The following is a 14,597-nucleotide window of genomic DNA, read 5'->3' as shown; positions in this document are numbered from 1 at the left end:
GCACCCTGTCACACACAGAGTTTCTCAAAGAAGCGGTGATGTTGTGTGCGACATGCTGGTGGAGCGCAGGCACACCTTTCTTTGAGAAGTAGTGCCGACTGGGCATTTGGTACTGGGGCACTGCGACGGACATAAGGTCTCGAAAATCCTCTGTGTCCACCAGGCGGAAAGGCAGCATTTCTGTAGCCAAGATCTTGCAGATGGTGAAATTCAACCTCTTAGCTTTCTCATGGCTAGGAGGAAATGGTCTTTTACTTGTCCACATCTGAGGGACCGAGGGCTGGCTATTGTGCTTAGACGGGGTTGATAAGGGTGTCCCCGGCAAACTGCCGGTCTGTGAGGAAGATGCAGGCGGACATGTTAGGTTGCCTTGATCCAAAGGTGGTGCTATCGATGTCGGACAGCGCTCAAGACCAGCTGGTGTTACCACCTCCAAAGAAAATGATGACCTGCCAATCACGCTGGCTGTTGCGGGTAAAGAGGTGGCAGGTCTGCGCCCCAAAACAGGTGTGACTGCTGTCCCCCCAGTCACAGAGGATGAAGAGGCCACGGATGCACAAGATATGGCAGACGGTGGTTGGCCCGGCCGGCTAGACCGCATTGTAGCACACTGAGCTTCCCACTGCAACTTATGCTTCATGTCCATGTGCCGGTTCATGCATGAAGTACTCAAACTATGTATTTTTGGCCTCTACTTAGCTTTTGCTGACAAATGTTACAGATAACACGAGTTGGGTCATCTTTATCGATCTGAAAAAATGCCCAGGCTATGCAAGGCTTAGCACCCATGCGACCTGAAGAGCCACCACGACTTGTGGTGAGAGGCAGAGTTGTGTTTGAGGATGCAGTTGTTGACGTGCTTCCAGTACTACGTCTCTGTCCAGGAAGGCGCAACCTGACCTCGTCGTCACTAGCATCTTCCTCCACCTCCTCTGCTGACCTCATCTCTTGGCTGACTGTGGGTTGACAGTAAGTGGGATCTCCGACCTCATCATCATCACCCTGTGCGTTATCACACCCGTCGTCCTCAGAGCCAACCTGTTCCTGCCCTGACAAAAAACTAAAGTTGTCGCTCCAATCAGGTATTTGAGTCTTATCATCGTCTTCCTCATTGTCTCCACCAACAGGAGTTACAGTTTCGGAATGAGGGTCTACATTATGGTCAGAACCTTCTGCGTCTGGTCCTGAATCCGACTCATAAAGATTCTGGGCATCAGTGCAGATCATTTCCTCGTCTGGATTCACAGAAGCGCTGGAGTCGACCTCTGATTCCCAGGCTATAGTATGAGTAAACAGCTCTGCAGACTCAACCATCTGTTCTACCTCATACTCAGACGGGCAGCTGGAGATTTGGGAGCTGTGAGGAAGCAAGTGCGATTTGGGTGACACCTTTGAGGACTGGAGTATTTGTGATGTTGAAGTTGATGTGGAGGAGAGCCCACTTAAAGGAGCACTTGATATCCGTTGAAGCACCTGCTGTTTTTGTGCCTCATCTGGAATTTGTAGCGATTGGCGTGGCCGTAAGAAAGGGATCTTATCACATTGTCCGCTAAAAGAAGTAGACATTTTAGTTTGGCTGGAAGATGGTCTTTCTTCTGCACCTACCCCACGGACACAACCTTTTTTCCCCTTCCCAACACGCCTATTCCCCTTTCCACCAGCAGCAGGCCTTTTTCCACTCATTTTGATGGTTAACTAATTCACAACTCTGGAGTTGTTTGCACAAAAAAACAATGGATGGTAACCGAGCAGAGCTGAGTGGCCAAACTGTGGTATTAGGCCAAAACTATTGGCTGGGTTAGATGCAGAAAAAAATTATTTTTAATTTGCAACCTGATGGAGGTCAGTATAGATGGACTAATAGACCAAGTCCCACACACCGCTAGAAGCCCAAATATTTTTTCAGAGCTAGATGCAGAAAATTTTTTTATTCAATTTGCAACCTGATGGAGGTCAGTATAGATGGACTAATAGACCAAGTCCCACACACTGCTAGAAGCCCAAATATTTTTTCAGAGCTAGATGCAGAAAAAAATTATTTTTAATTTGCAACCTGATGGAGGTCAGTATAGATGGACTAATAGACCAAGTCCCACACACCGCTAGAAGTCCAAATATTTTTTCAGAGCTAGATGCAGAAAAAAATTATTTTTAATTTGCAACCTGATGGAGGTCAGTATAGATGGACTAATAGACCAAGTCCCACACACCGCTAGAAGCCCAAATATTTTTTCAGAGCTAGATGCAGAAAAAAATTATATTCAATTTGCAACCTGATGGAGGTCAGTATAGATGGACTAATAGACCAAGTCCCACACACCGCTAGAAGCCCAAATATTTTTTCAGAGCTAGATGCAGAAAAAAATTATTTTTAATTTGCAACCTGATGGAGGTCAGTATAGATGGACTAATAGACCAAGTCCCACACACCGCTAGAAGCCCAAATATTTTTTCAGAGCTAGATGCAGAAAAAAATTATATTCAATTTGCAACCTGCTGGACGTCAGTATAGAAGGACTAATAGAACAAGTCCCACACACTGCTAGAAGCCCAAATATTTTTTCAGAGCTAAATGAAGAAAAAAATTATTTTTAATTTGCAACCTGATGGAGGTCAGTATAGATGGACTAATAGACCAAGTCCCACACACTGCTAGAAGCCCAAATATTTTTTCAGAGCTAGATGCAGAAAAAAATTATTTTTAATTTGCAACCTGATGGAGGTCAGTATAGATGGACTAACAGACCAAGTCCCACACACCGCTAGAAGCCCAAATATTTTTTCTGAGCTAGATGCAGAAATTTTTTTTATTCAATTTGCAACCTGATGGAGGTCAGTATAGATGGACTAATAGACCAAGTCCCACACACTGCTAGAAGCCCAAATATTTTTTCAGAGCTAGATGCAGAAAAAAATTATTTTTAATTTGCAACCTGATGGAGGTCAGTATAGATGGACTAATAGACCAAGTCCCACACACTGCTAGAAGCCCAAATATTTTTTCAGAGCTAGATGCAGAAAAAAATTATTTTTAATTTGCAACCTGATGGAGGTCAGTATAGATGGACTAATAGAACAAGTCCCACACGCTGCTAGAAGCCCAAATATTTTTTCAGAGATAAATGAAGAAAAAAATTATTTTTAATTTGCAACCTGATGGAGGTCAGTATAGATGGACTAATAGACCAAGTCCCACACACTGCTAGAAGCCCAAATATTTTTTCAGAGATAAATGAAGAAAAAAATTATTTTTAATTTGCAACCTGATGGAGGTCAGTATAGATGGACTAATAGACCAAGTCCCACACACTGCTAGAAGCCCAAATATTTTTTCAGAGCTAGATGCAGAAAAAAATTATTTTTAATTTGCAACCTGATGGAGGTCAGTATAGATGGACTAATAGACCAAGTCCCACACACCGCTAGAAGCCCAAATATTTTTTCAGAGCTAGATGCAGAAAAAAATTATATTCAATTTGCAACCTGCTGGAGGTCAGTATAGAAGGACTAATAGAACAAGTCCCACACACTGCTAGAAGCCCAAATATTTTTTCAGAGCTAGATGCAGAAAAAAATTATTTTTAATTTGCAACCTGATGGAGTTCAGTATAGATGGACTAATAGACCAAGTCCCACACACTGCTAGAAGCCCAAATATTTTTTCAGAGCTAGATGCAGAAAAAAATTATTTTTAATTTGCAACCTGATGGAGGTCAGTATAGATGGACTAATAGAACAAGTCCCACACACTGCTAGAAGCCCAAATATTTTTTCAGAGCTAAATGAAGAAAAAAATTATTTTTAATTTGCAACCTGATGGAGGTCAGTATAGATGGACTAATAGACCAAGTCCCACACACTGCTAGAAGCCCAAATATTTTTTCAGAGCTAGATGCAGAAAAAAATTATATTCAGTTTGCAACCTGATGGAGGTCAGTATAGATGGACTAATAGAATGATGCTATGCCCAAAAGATTTTACTTCACTAGGTGCAGTAAAAAAATTGGTATTCTATACACAGGTTGTATATCTTGCAACACAGATAGGCTACTCCACTGACTAACACACTCTGCAATAGGCCAAAAAGGATTAGCTTTGCTAGATTCAGCCAAATGCTGTGAAAAAAACTTGCACAGCACTGGCACAGACCTGCCTGGCAAAAACTGATAGGAACTGATGTAACCTAGTCCTGAAAAGGACTCCAATTACAATTAGTCTTTACTCCCACAATCTATCTATTTAAGAGCACAGACCTGCCTGATAAAAGTCGTAGGAAATGCTGTAACCTAGTCCTTAAAAGGACTGCAATCACAACTATTCCCTACTCCCAAGCTATCTGTATATTTGTGCGAAAATTGGCTTGAAATTAACAAGGTATAGCGCACACAGCAACAGCGGTGCCGTCTAACACGCAGCTGCAGCAGTGAGAAAATGGTGGCGACGGGGAAAATGGCTTGGTCTTATAGGGCAAGGACATGTGACATACACTGCCAATCACACATGCCCTTGCTTGTGTGAAAAAAAGCACTTCGCTCCGTGTGTGCGCTGCTGATAGGCTGACAGATTGCACCTCCCCACTGCAAATGCGGGAAAGAGAAAAAAAAATGGAGATCTTCATTGTTCCTGCAGAGATCCATCCCCTGCCCCTCCCCCCGCCCCGCTGTACACTCAAACTGCGTATTAACATTAATTTTCATCATTACTGAGAAAAAATCCAGTTATGATTTTGGTGCACGAACAGTTATCGAACATAACCTCGAACAGCCGAATTTTTCTCAAATTGTTCGTGTTCGCCGACCGGCTCGAACACCGCCCAAAACAGCTCGAATTTGAGATTGGCGAACAGTTCGAGTAGAACAACGCTCATCTCTAATGGTGATGCTAAATATGGCGTCATAGCCGCTCACCATTTTGGTGGAGCCCTCAAAGTTTTGGAGGATGGTACAGATGTCTGAAAGCCATGTCCACTCCTGAGGTTTTATGTGTGGAGTCTGACCAGAATACCAACGGCCTTGTTGATGCTGGTAGTAAACAACTGCCCTCTTCTGTTCACAAATCCTTCCCACCATCTGCAATGCATAGTTCCAATGCGTGGGAACATCACCGAAATGCAAAAGCACAGCAATGGCGGCAGAAGCTGTAGCTGACTTTATAAAATGGGCACACAGGCAACGTACTTTGAAAAATAGATCCAGCAGATCGGGGTAGGTTTTGAGAAACTGCTGAACCATGAGGTTAAGCACATGGGCCAGTCATGGTACGTGTGTGAGCTCGCCTCGCCTCAGAGCCGCCACCAGGTACTGGTCTTTATCACACACAACTATGCCTGGCTGTAGGGTCAGTGGTGTCATCCACAGATCTGCGTGCTCTTTCACAGCTATTCACAACTCTTCAGAATTGTGCTTTTTGTCACCTAAGCATATTAGCTTCAGCACAGCCTGTTGCTGCTTGGTCGAGACAGTGCTGCAGTGCTTCCGGCTTGCGAAATATATTGTCATTTTGGAGATAGAGGCTAAAGAGGAGGAGGTGGTGCAGGAGTTGTAGAATGTGGGGGCCAGACTGATGGACACACGGCTCGTAATCCTCTGCGTCGGGATGACGTGTTCCGTCCCAAGGTCCGACTGGGTCCCGGATTCCACTATATTAACCTAGTGTGCGGTCTGCAAGATGTACTGTACTTAGAATCATAGAATCATAGAATCATAGAATGGTAGAGTTGGAAGGGACCTCCTGGGTCATCTGGTCCAACCCCCTGCTCAAAGCAGGATTCACTAGATCATTTCAGACAGATGTCTGTCCAGCCTCTGTTTGAAGACGTCCATTGAAGGGGAACTCACCACCTCTCGTGGCAGCCTGTTCCACTCATTAATCACCCTAACTGTCAAAAAGTTTTTTCTAATATCTAATCTGTGTCTCCTCCCATTTAGTTTCATCCCATTGCTTCTAGTCTTTCCTTGTGCAAATGAGAATAAAGATGATCCTTCTACAATGTGACAGCCCTTGACATATTTGTAGACAGCTATTAAGTCTCCTCTCAGTCTTCTTTTTTGCAAGCTAAACATTCCCAAATCCTGCAACCGTTCCTCATAGGACATGGTTTGCAGACCAGTCACCATTCTGGTCGCTCTTCTCTGAACTTGCTCCAGTTTGTCGATGTCTTTTTTAAAATGTGGTGCCCAAAACTGTACACAGTATTCCAGATGAGGTCTGACCAAAGAGGAGTAAAGACCGATAATGACTTCACGTGATCTAGACTGTATGCTTCTGTTAATACATCCCAGAATTGTATTTGCCTTTTTTGCTGCTGCATCACACTGTTGACTCATGTTCAGTCTATGATCTATTAGTATACCTAAGTCTTTTTCACATGTACTGTTGCTTAGCTCTATTCCTCCCATTCTGTATATGCTTTTTTCATTTTTATTGCCCAGATGTAGTACTTTGCATTTTTCCCGGTTAAAAACCATTCTGTTGGTTGCTGCCCACTGCTCCAGTTTATTTAGGTCTTTTTGAATCCTCTCTCTCTCTTCTCTAGTATTAGCTATCCCTCCTAGCTTTGTGTCATCAGCAAATTTAATCAGTTTACCCTCAATTCCTTCATCTAAATCATTGATAAAGATGTTGAACAATACAGGTCCCAGGACGGAGCCCTGTGGTACCCCACTTGAGACATTCATCCAGCTGGATGTGAAGCCATTTACAACCACCCTTTGAGTCCGATCACTAAGCCAGTTATGAATCCACCTAACAGTTGCCTGGTCCATTGCATACTTGGTCATTTTTTCAATAAGGATGATGTGAGATACTTTGTCAAATGCTTTGCTGAAGTCAAGATATACTATATCTACAGCATTTCCCTGATCCACCCAGTCAGTGATTCTGTCATAGAAGGAAATTAAGTTAGTCTGACATGACTTGTTAGTTACAAACCCATGCTGACTCTGGTTAATCACTTCATTCTTATCCATGTACTTACATACATGTTGTTTAATAATTTGTTCAAAGATCTTTCCTGGTATAGAAGTCAGACTCACCGGCCTATAGTTCCCTGGGTCCACCTTCTTCCCCTTTTTGAAGATAGGAACAACATTTGCTCTTCTCCAGTCTTCTGGGACTTCTCCTGTTCTCCAAGAATTTTCAAAGATTATGGAGAGTGGTTCTAAAATTTCTTCTACAATCTCCTTCAGTACTCTGGGGTGTAATTCATCTGGACCTGGAGACTTGAACTCATTTATGTTAGCTAAATATTCCCTCACAATCTTTCTGTTTACTGATAACTTGGATTCTTCTATTCCTTTAAAAGGACAGTGAAGATCAGTTGATATTACATTTTCTTTCTGAGAGAAAACAGATGCAAAATAGGAATTAAAAAGTTCGGCCTTCTCAACATCCTCTCTTACCATTTCTCCATTTTCATCCTGTAAAAATCCTATAGCATCTTTGACTTTTCTTTTACTTTTGACATACCCCCAAATCCTTTTTTATTGCTTTTGACATCTCTTGCAAGCCTTAATTCATTGTCAGCTTTAGCTAACCTGATACGTGCCCTGCAGGATCTGCAGACTGCATTATAATCTTCTTTAGATATGCCTCCCTCTTTCCATTTAATAAACATTTCTTTCTTTCTTTTTAGCATGTGTTTAAGTTCTGTGTTCATCCATCCTGGTTTCCTTGCCCACAAGCACTTGTCCACGTGTCCGTGGTTATCTGAACTTGCCCAGTAACTGCATTGTTGAGGGCACGGCTAATGTTGTGAGACATGTGCTTGTGTAATGCGAGGATCGCACACTGGGAGAAATAGTGGCGGCTGGGGACCGAGTACCGAGGGACGGCCGCCGCTATCAGGTTGCAGAAAGCTTCTGCCTCCACGAGCCTAAAAGGCAACATTTCGAGTGCAAGCATTCGCAAAATGTGTGAATTTAATAGTGTGGCCTGAGGGTCATTGGCTGGGTAATTGCGCTTGCATTCCAAGGACTGGAGTAGGGACAACTGAACGCTGTGTTGGGACAAGGATGTGGACGTGCTTGTTGATGGTGCTAGTTGAGTAACGACAGATACAGGGCAGGAGGCATCTTGGAATGCACCATGGACAGGTGATTGGCGTGCACACACAATAGCGGAAGAAGCAGTGGTGTCATCCGCAGACACTGTTGCTGGACCCTGAGGTTCAACCCACTTAGTTGGGTGCTTTTTTGCCATGTGCCTGATCATGCTGGTGGTGTTCAGGCTGCTATACCTGCTGATGGTGGCCTGGCACATGGTGCAAATGGCCTTTTTTGGGCTATCTGTAGAATCTTTAAAAAATAACCAGACTTGGGAAGACCTAACATTTGTACTGGCAACTTCTGTTGTGTTGGCGTTAAGAGGATTGCTTTCCCGCCTTGTGTCCACCACACTGCTTCATCCTGCCTGTTGTGGTGCTGAGCCGACCTCCCCCTGTGTGCTGCTGTCCTTGCTCTTTATGTCCCCCTGCCAGGTTGGGTCAGTTACTACATCATCCACCACCTCATCTTCCACCGCTGCAGCTTAGTCTTCCTCCTGACTTTCTGGCAATTGTGTCTCATCATCATCCACCTCTTGCGACAGTATTTTCACTTTTCCACCGTTGCCTTCGTGTGACCATGGCTGATCCAATATTTGGGCATCACTACACGCGTTCTCCTCTTGACTCACTTGAAGCTCGCCGGGCGAGGGCCCAAATCTACAAATGGAAAAGTGAACAGCTCTTCTGAGTGTCCAAGTGTGGGATCAGTTGTCTCCAAGCACTCGGCATGGTGGAAGGAAGGAGGATCAGGGTGAGGAATATGCAGTCCAGACTCACGGCTACTGACACTTGACCGTGTGAAAGACAGGATTGTGGTGGTGCCAAAAGACAGAGTGCTGGTGGTGGTGTCAAAGTGACTGGAATCATTATCTGCTATCCAGCCTACAGCCTTTTGACACTGCTCTTGTTTCAGTAGTGTTGTGCTATGGTCCCCTAGTAATTGAACAGGAAGGTGAAGGGACAAGATGTGGGTGGCATAATTTCAGCTAGCTTGCCCACGGCCATGTCCTCGGCCTTTGCAGGCACCAACACCATCACGTCCACTTCCCTGTCACTTGCCATGCACCTTGCCCATTTTAAATGGAGGACAATATTTTCCACGTTCACGAGAAATGGCTGATTTTGGAATGCAGTTATATGTGATACATGTGACAGAGAACCACCGTTTTAAATAGCAGACCTGTAATTTACTGATACTATCCTTCACAGACACCCAATGTGAATAGCTTGGCCAACACACTGAAACGAAATGAAAATGGAAGATATGGCTGATTTTGGAACACTCTTATAGGTGATATGTCTGACAGAGAACCATTGTTTGAAATAGCAGCACTGTAATTTACTAATATTATTCTACACAGAGACCTAGTGTGAATAGCTTGACCGACACACTGCAACAGAATGGAAAAGGAGGCCAATATCTTCCACGTTCAGTTCAAATTTTTGGATTTTTATCACTGAAATATGGAACAGATCTGGCTGCATTCTGCAGTGAGAACAAGAAAATGGAGCATAAAAATGGTGTACTCTGGTGGATATTATATCAGAATGGGAGGCATTATACCAGGATGTCGGACAATATTTTAGGAAGGGGGTTATTATACCAGGATGGGGGGCATTATACCAGAAGCGGGACATTGTTAGATGATGGGGCCCAGGATGGAGGGCATTATTATTATTATTTATTATAGCACAGTTCATTCCATGGCGCTTTACATGTGAAAAGGGGGTATACATAATAAAAACAGTCAGCGACTGGTAAAGGAGGAGAGAGCACCCTTCCCGCAAGGACTCACAGTCTACAAGGGATGGGTGAGGATACAGTAGGTGAGGATAGCGCTGGTTGTGCAGCGGTATGGTGGAGCGAGGGTTACTGCAGGTTGTAGGCTTGTCGGAAGAGGTGGGTCTTCAGATTCCTTTTGAAGGTTTCCATGGTAGGTGAGAGTCTGATATGTTGGGGTAGAGCGTTCCAGAGTAGGGGGGATGCACAGGAGAAATCTTGTATGCGATTGAGGGAGGAGATGATAAGAGGTAAGTAGAGAAGGAGATCTTGTGAGGATCGGAGGCTGCATGCAGGTATGTACCTGGAGAGTGGGTCACAAATATATGGAGGAGACAGGTTGTGGATGGCTTTGTATGCCAGGGTTAGGGTTTTGAACTGGAGTCTCTGGGCAACGGGGAGCCAGTGACGGAATTGACAGAGAGGAGAGGCCGGGGAATAGCTGGGGGACAGGTAAATTAGTCAGCCAGCAGAGTTTAGATTAGATTGGAGGGGTTCGAGAGTATTAGAAGGGAGGCCACAAAGCAGAAGGTTGAAAAATGTTGACATTAGGGATTGTACAGGGGTGAAACAAAAAATGAGGGGAGAGGGCCCTCAATCCTTCCTTATTGACTGAACCCTTTCACTCTATATCACCAATCAGTAAAGACCCCCATTAACACTTACTGTTGGTGTTGGTGGGGGCTTAGTAAGTTCTGTATGATAATCCTGCTCAGCTACATAAATCTAACCTTTGGTGAGTGATGTAGCATGGAGCCACCCTTCTACTTTTGCTTAATGTCAGCCTGTGATACTGTGGGGGAGGAGCACTGTTTTACTCAGGATATCATAGCTCTGCCAATCAGTGTTAGACTCACCAACAGCAGCACCGCTCTACCTGGTTGTTGCACGTGCGGTATCACAGTGACAAGGAACCGGCAGGAGTGATCATCCTTCTGTCAGCACGAGCAGTGAGCTGCAGTCGGTAGCAGAAGAAATTTGGTGACTCGTGCTTCCGGGAATCCGGGATGTCCAATGCTGGTAGGAGCGGTGAATAGTAATTAGTAGTACTAACAAATGTGAGTGGCCGTACTTGCAGCATGTCATGTATTAGTGCCATGAGTACTGCTGACTGCTCCTCCCAGCATTAGACATACCGGAAGAGCGGTGCCGTGCATGGGTCACTGAATCTCCTCTGCGCAGCTCCCTTCTTGTACTGAACCGAACACTGATCAATCCTGCTGGATCCTTGTCACTTGCAACAACCAGGGAGATCGTGCACTCACTAGTGAATCTCTCTTCTGCAGACTGCAGAATCTCCCCCAAATTTTTGAATGGCTTTTTCTTAACAATCCTGTTCGCGGTTATCCCGGTTGCTTGTGCACCTTTTTTTTACCACATTTTTTCCTTCCACTCAACTTTCCATTATTATGCTTGGATACAGCACTCTGTGAACAGCCAGCTTCTTTAGCAATGACCTTTTGTGGCTTACCTTCCTTGTGGAGTGTGTCAATGACTGCCTTCTGAACATCTGTCTAGTCAACAGTCTTCCCCATGATTGTGGAGCCTACTGAAACAGACTAAGGGACCTTTTTAAATGCTTAGGAAGCCTTTTCAGGTGTTTTTTGTTAATTATTTTAAATTACTAAGATAATGACTTTTGTGTTTTCATTGGCTGTAAGTCATAATCATCAACATTGACAGAAATAAACACTTGAAATAGATCACTCTGTGTGTAATGACTCTATATAATATATGACTTTCACTTTTTGTATTGAAGAACTGAAATAAATTAACTTTTCGATGATATTCTAACTTAGTGAGAAGCACTTGTACTTGTTTAGACTCTGTGCGTGTTACATTCTGCAAAGACGAGATGTGAACAAAGACAAAACAGGTGTCTGAACAGTCTGGTCTGGGTCCTGCTCTGCCTTTATCTATTTTCATGTCTGCTATTGAGGTGAATTATAAGAATTAAGGACTGTTCTGACAGGGTTCACCTTGTCGTGGTTGGATGGCTTTTTCTCTCTTTTGATCAAAATAATATTTACCAAGTTCCCTATGTTATTTATATGTACTATTACTATTTATTTTCTTACTACAGAATATTTTCTCATTTTGTCTTATCTTAAAGATGATATGTGGATGGAAAGATTTGTCAGAAGGGTCTGGACTCAATAAAAGAAAAAGGGAGAAAGTCAATAACCGATTGGAAACATCACCAGAGAGTCACTGGCATTATCTATATTCAATACGTATGGTCTTCAGTGCAAGTGATTATGATGTGGCAGTATTAACTATCTTATACAGTATTTAGTGATATTGTCGTCAGAACTCTGGATTTTGGGCAATAGCAGCCCGGTGACAATACTAGTATAGTGGTTTTATTTGGTGATTGAATGATTATTTAGTGATTTACCATTTGTATTCTGGAAATGTGGTATACACCCCACGAATCATAATCCACAAGTCCAGTTCCATTCCCAGCACAGTATTTGGGTCTATGTGCTTTCAGATGTCAGGACTGAATACAGGTCCCAGTCCGGCGATGGGTCTCAACTTTCTTTTATCTATTGTTTTCCAATTACTGTAACCAAATACCCTAGAAACTAATATGAAGCAAAAATTTACTCCACATATTATTTTTTGTAGGTTCCAGTGGGTTTGTGTTCTGAAACTTGTTGTCCATTAACTCGACAATCTAAAAAGAAAAACAAATTCTACTTATGCTGCTATGATTGTATCGCCTGTCCAGAAGAACATATATCCAATATATCTGGTAATTATTAATAGTCAGACATAGGAAAGGGGGATAAGAAGACAAAGAGCTTAGGAGAATGGGACAGCAAATAAAGAATAAGGGGACAAAGGCTGACAACAAATTTCTGCAAATAAAAAAAATGGTGCTCAAAAATGCTGTAAGTTGTTACATATTATGAGAACCCAAAACAGATATCAGAAGAAGAAAATGTAAAGTCATTGGAAAATGTTCTTCATTAGTGTTGAGCATTCCGAAACTGAAATATCGGGTATCGGCCGATGTTCGCGGTATCGGAATTCCGATACTTAATTCCGATACTTTTAGAATATCGTATACCGGAATCGGAAGTTCCCATAATGCAATGAGCCAGTTTCATTTTATTCAGCCAATGAGGATCTTAAGAAGTGTGGGCACATCCTGTTAGGCATGTAGGCATGTTATCTAAGGCATGGCTGTGATTGGCTGCTGAAATGACGTCATGATGAACTATAAAAGCCGCCGCCGCCATTTTGAGCTCACTCTGCTGTGAATTCAGTTAGGGATAGGATGCTGTTGTTCTGAGGGACAGTTTTAGCTTCCTATTTGGTCTATTCTGCTTTACCCAAGCTACTTTATAAACCGCTGTGCCTTGCAGCGCTAGTGCACAGTTCTCTGTGCTGTTCACCGCTGTCTGCAAGGTCTGTGTGTGTGAGTGCAGCTCACCCTGTAGTGTGTGCTTCAGCCAAGTCTGGTTGTAGTGCGCTCAGCGTGCGTCACTGCCTCATAGAACATGGAAGAGTCCAGGAGCCATTTGGTGAGCTGCATATCCTGCTACATGTTCACAGACTTGCCAGTGGAAAAGCCAAACTTCACATGCCAGAAATGCAAGCTTGTGTCCCTGTTGGAGGAAAAGTTGTGAAATCTAGAAGAGAGGTTAACTACCTTGAAAATCATTAAGGAAGGTGAAGAGTTCTTAGACAGAGCAGAATTATCTCTTCATGATTCAGAAAGAGAAGAAATTCGAACTGCACCTGACGAAACAGAGGAATGGAAGCATGTGACCCACAGAAGCAGGAGGATCGAGAGGCAGTCAGCACCCATACTGCTCAGGAACCAGTACCAGGCTCTCACGCAGGAGAACCATGAAGAAATACAGCAAAATAAGACTTTGCCAGCAATGAATAACCTTGTAAGCCCTCAGAATCCTCCTGGATGGAGAAAGAAGAATGTTGTGAAGAAAAAACGGAGAGTGGTGGTCATGGGGGATTCCCTGTTAAGAGGAACAGAGGCCGCTATCTGCAGACCAGACATAACCTCAAGAGAAATGTGCTGTCTTCCAGGAGCAAAAATTAAAGATGTGTCTGACAGGATATCAAGACTCTTCAGACCTACAGATCACTACCCATTCCTGCTAATACATGTGGGGACAAATGACACCGCAAGAAAGGACCTGGAAACCATCTGCAGTGACTTTGAAGACTTAGGCAAGAAAGTGAAAGAATTGGGAGCGCAGGTGGTCTTCTCATCCATCCTCCCAGTGGATGGCCATGGAACAATGAGGTGGAATAAGATTCTACAGGTGAACAACTGGCTACGTCGATGGTGCCGTCAACAAGGATTTGGATTTCTGGATCACGGAATGAATTACCTATACGATGGACTACTTGCTAGAGATGGGGTGCACCTTACGAAGACTGGAAAACATGTATTTGTAAGTTGCCTTGCTACACTCATCAGAAGAGCTTTAAACTAGAACAATGTGGGAAGGGAAGCAAAAGGCCAGAAAAAGCCATACAGCTGACAAATACTATTGAGATCTCTGCTACTGGAAGTGGAAAGAAAGAACAAAGACAAAACAATTTAAATAATAAAAATATGGGAGGAAGAGAAACCAATCACAAACTAAAATGTTTTTATACAAATGCACAAAGCATGGGCAACAAACAAGGAGAATTGGAACTACTAATGCAGGAAAAGGAATATGATGTCATTGGAATCACTGAAACTTGGTGGGACGATACACATGATTGGAATAAAAGGCTAAAAGGATACAA

This window comes from Phyllobates terribilis, unplaced genomic scaffold (genome assembly GCF_046119375.1).
Source record: "Phyllobates terribilis strain yellow unplaced genomic scaffold, ASM4611937v1 Scaffold_82__1_contigs__length_6685932, whole genome shotgun sequence".
Taxonomy (NCBI): domain Eukaryota; kingdom Metazoa; phylum Chordata; class Amphibia; order Anura; family Dendrobatidae; genus Phyllobates; species Phyllobates terribilis.
Note: the sequence above shows the minus strand (reverse complement) of the source record.